General features: G+C 45.4%; 1 pseudogene; it reads right to left on the bottom strand.

The window, feature by feature from the left end:
- Nucleotides 1-2,322: 2,322 nt before the first annotated feature.
- On the bottom strand, nt 2,323-4,751 carry LOC110284548 (annotated as a pseudogene).
- Between the last annotated feature and the right edge of the window lie 267 nt (nt 4,752-5,018).

Genomic DNA, 5,018 nt, shown 5'->3' on the forward strand with positions numbered 1-5,018 from the left:
CCTCCTCCTCCTTCTTCTTCTTCTCCTCCTCCTCCTTCTCCTCCTCCTCCTCCTCCTCCTCCTCCTTCTTCTTCTTCTCCTTCTTTTTTGAGTAGTTGTCACTATCCTTTCAGGCAAAATACATACCTTTATAGCTTTTACATTATATATACGCAAGTTTTTTTATTTTGATTCCATCATTTTTACACACAGTCTCTTCTCTCATAAAACGAAGCTCAGGAAGATGAATAGGTCAACAGTTGAGGACCCTGCTACCAAGCCTGAAGATCCTAGTTCAATTCCCTCCCTGGGATACATGGCAAGAACTAAATCATAAAACAAAAACAAAGAAAGTTACAATAGAGTTGCTCTTCCTGTTTCTGTTTATAACATGTTTTCTGCCAGTTGGAACATCACACACAAACATAGACACACACACAAACATGCAAGTACAGATTTAAAAATTAATCTCCATCATGATAAATTAAAGGGTGGAGTCACTAAGACCTTTTAGAGAGTGACTAAAGGTTTTGTTGTTGTTTTATGTGTACGAGTGTTTTGCTTGCATGTATGTCTGTGCACCACATGGGTGTCTGGTCCCTATCGGGGTCAGAGGAAGAATGGGAGCCCCTGAATTGGAGTTATAGGTGATAGTGAGCTGCCATGTGGGTGCTGGGAATCAAACTCTGGTCCTCTAGGAGAGGTCTACTGAGCCATCTCTCTCTCTAGCCGATTCTGGGGTGTATCTTTGTTAAACACAAGCTCACTCTTTCACACTTTGCTTGTCTCACTCTGAAACTCTGAGAGACTAAACCAATAAGAAGGTCTCATCCCATGCAGCCCCTAGACATTGGGCGGTTCAGCCTTCTTTATAAGATACCCCATCTGTGGTGTTCAGTTATAGCAACAGAAGATGGGGTTGGACTCCAATCCCGTACAAGTGCTTCCTGCAACTCGGGACTTGGAAGGAGTTCTTGGAAGGCCGTATCCGCGTGCTCAGTCCCTAGGCTACTCTTACTCCAGACTACCATGGCCTCTGGATCCACTCCTGGGTCTGTGTTGCCACCTGCCAAGAATGCACATGCTCCTGCATCGCACCAAAGCCCCAAAGTGCCCAGCACACTCAAGGCTCAAGCTATCTTCGAGGGCCCTAGGGTCCAGCCAGAGGAGAGAGGCAGGAAGCCGTAGTATATTAAAATGGCGGATTAAAACAAACAAGGGCATTTCGGATCACATTACACATCACTTTCCTCATGTGTGACAACAGGGGGGTGGGGAATCAAAGGCGGCAAAAGACAATTGCTGACCATAATGGTCTAATAACTTGGTGATAAAAGTGCTTGTGGGAGCATCGTGGGAGGGGGCTACTCCTGGCTCGGGAATTGGAGCTCTGTCAGACCCACAGCGGTGTGCTCAGAGGCATTACTGCTTAAGTGCTCGTTTAAGACTTCCTCAAAACACAGCATGATCGCTGGAGAGTCATAATTAGCCTCAATTGTGGGCCATATTCACACATTGAGCATCATCCTTAAAGATGACAGGGAAAAAAAAAAAACACTCAGGGTTGTATGGAATGGGTCTTAGCCCTTTCACCACTGCGGGGGGGGGGGGAAGCCCACTTAATAATCCCGTGTCTAAACACATAGCCTTCTGAATACTGAATGATATGACCGTTTTGTTTTAAAAAATAGAAGTGGGGGGGGGGAAGCCAGGACAATAGGAAGACAGTGCATACAAGAACACAAGGATTTACATTACGTTTGCAGACATAGTCAGAGCCATGGGAGAAGAGAAAGAAGGTATGCTACCATTCAGGTAAAGCAAAATCCCAGATAGGTAGCAGATCAAAGTTAGTCAGAGACACGATAGCCCATGTCTGTTTAAGGAAATACAGTGCAGCCAGAGTGTCTATCGGGATGCCCACAGTGACCCCTGCCCTCTGCTTTCTCATCTCAAGCCCATTTCTATCCATGAATTTTGGCTCCCTAGAAGTAGATTGCCAAGGATCGGTAAGTGCATTGGTCAGTTATGTACTCCCCATGAGTCTTGGGCTTGCCGTGGTGTCCCCTTACCTTACCTGTGCCCCAGGGTGAGGATCACTCCAGGAAGCATTCTGTTCAGGTCCTAAAGAGAGCGAAAGCCTTGGTCTCCGGCCATCTTGGCTGTTAATCTGAACCTGCGTACTCAGGACATGTCTTCAGCTTCCTTTCTAAACCATCCTCTCTCCCAGAAAGTCCACTCAAATTCATCATTTTCTCTTTGCTTTCCCCTTGCCTGGAGCTCTTGAGTCACCCTGGCTCTTCGTTGTTCGCCACCGCGGGCCTTGGCTTATGTTGTCTTAGCTCAGGGGTTCCTCATGAGACACTCTTCCTCCTGTGAGCTACCTTCGAAGCGGGACCTCGGAAAACCGCCATCCAGTTCCTCCATGGTAGCACCGGTGCGGTCTCCCATCAGGAGACTGGGAGGCCAGGCCTGTAGGCAGGGACTGAAACTTCTAGACAATGTCCCAAGTTAATCCCTGTTTATTGTTCTTGTTGGCGTTTAACCTACACATACACCAAATCCTGGGAAAAAGAAACCAATTTCTTCCCCATGTTTCTAAGACCTAGGGGAGGGGCAGCACGTGACGTGAGTGTGATCAGAGACACAATTATTAAATGGGACAAGGTAAGCAGAAAGACTTGCAACACCCCCATTAGTTCAGAACCAAGGTGATCAGCACTGAGTACATCTAACTGGTATTTTCTCAAAGGGATAACCACCGTGATATTCATTCTCTCTGCCTTCTCCGTAGCCACCATCGCTCTTGTTGGGTGTCCCAGGCAAAGCTTCATGCAGATATGGAGCCTATCACATTCTATTTCAGTGAGAACTCGAGGTAGTCGGCAAGAGGTGGTTATGTCCATCTTTTAGATTCTGAATTCTGCATCGGTAAGCATCCATCGGTCGTGATGGACGCTTTGTCTGTCAGTGGGGAGGAGAGACTTGTGCATCTCCTGGAGGTGGGAAAACACCTAAGTTCTCACCTCGTGTCCTAAGAAGAAATCAACTCCAAGCATATAAAAAATTATAACACCCCTGAAAAGGGGAGAACTGCCACAAAATGCAGCTACATATCTTTCAGATCCACGCATTAAAAGCATTAAATAACATAGATAGGCACTGAGTAGACTAACAGATCACACAAAGGTTTCAAATGTCTAGAGGTTAAAAAAAAAAAAAGATAAAAAAAAAAGCAAACAATAGACTGAAAAAGATCTTAGCCACACACCTGACAGGCAGAAGGTTGATATTCTTACTATATGAGGCATCTCTGCAAATCAATACATGACAGAAAAAAAAAATCGGGTTAGGGCCATGAATAGATAATTTACAAAACAGAAAATATGCGTGTGTGACAAGAACATGTAGGGAGGAAGCCTATACGTCACCAGAAATAATCAGGGAAATTAAATGTAAAGCCACCAGATACCGCTCCCTGCTTATCAAGTGAGTAAAAAAGGAATAGAGAAATATCGACAGCAGTAGACACCACTGGCGGTGAAGAGAGAGAGGGATGCATAAGATGAGCCCGCCGCCGTTCCTGCAGTAGGCTCGCTGTACTACTGCGCAGCCCTGGAAAGCCCCTGCTGCCTGGTGTGCACATGCTTTGTTAAGGTCTTTATCCTAAAAGACAACCAGAAAGGCAGTTGGAGATGTTTGTATGAGATCTCAGAGAACAGGTTAGACCAGCACAATATGGAGACAAGGTTGGCCAAGACAGTGGTTTGAACTGAGCTGGATCACTAACACAGACTATGGTAAAGACGGTAACTCTAGTGGCAGGGAGAAACACCTCTAAGGACAGCGTTCAATGAAACGTGCAGACTGCAAAACTTATAAGATCTCAAATGTGTGAGCATATTATACGTAGGGGAAACACTGGCAAAGTGAGTGGACATCAACGAGTTAAATAGTAATATGCTTTTATTTCTAATTTTTCCACAAGAGGCATTATTTTATAATAAGAAAGAGTTCCAGAAAAAAAATCTGTTTTTTTTTTCACATTAACATCGTATTTTACTTTATTTTTTTTTTTAAATTTAAAATGTTTAATTGATAGGTCTAGATAGATGGCTCAGCAGATAGAGGCCTGTGTGGGCAGGTCCGATAACCTGGATTTGATCCCAGGTCCCAGAAGAGAAGTGGCTCTCAAGAGTTGACCTCTGACCTCCACAAACATGTCGCAGCATATCCCTCCCCCAGATGACACACCCAATAAATAAATAAATCTTAAAAATAGATTTCATTGACAGTAAAGATTACTATATTGAATGTGTATAAGGTGACATTTATGCATACATTGCATAATGATTACCACAATCAAAATAATTGACATATCTATCAGTACCATCCTAGAATCCCAAGACTTACTCTTTTTGTGTGTGTGTAGGAATGCTCTTTTATTGGGGGAGGGTTCATCAATCCTTCTTGGCGGCTGCCTTCCTCATGGCTGCCAGCACATTGCTCAGCTCTTCCGGCTTTCTCTAGGCGCAGATGTGCACGCCCACCCTCTTCTCGTGAACTTGAGTGCGCGCTTGTCCGTGGACACTCTGAGCAACTCCATGGCTCGTTGTAGGGCACAAAGCCGAGGCGCGCCTCCCGGATCCTGTCCCGCATGAATTTGGTGTGCTTGTGAGGCGCCCGCGGTGCCGCTGGCTATACTTGCTGACGTTCTCTGGCACCTTGTGGCCCTTGTTGAGGTCCACGGCCATGGGGTAGCGCAGGGACATGGCTGCTGCTCTCCGATGGCGGCCCGGACAGGAAGCAGGAATTATTAATTTTAGAGCTGAGAAGTCTGAGCTTTTTCAGCTAACATCTCTCAGTTCCTCCCAGCCTACCCCGGCCCCTACAGCCACTGTTCTGCTCTGCTACTGAGAGTCTGTTGTTCACAGACATTACCTAACAGTGGAATCAGACAGTATTTATTGTATTATTGTATTACATATTATTGTATGTAAGTCGTCTGATTTATTTCGTGTAGCATAACATCCTTCAGG

This window comes from Mus caroli, chromosome 18, assembly GCF_900094665.2.
Source record: "Mus caroli chromosome 18, CAROLI_EIJ_v1.1, whole genome shotgun sequence".
NCBI classification, from domain to species: Eukaryota; Metazoa; Chordata; class Mammalia; order Rodentia; family Muridae; genus Mus; species Mus caroli.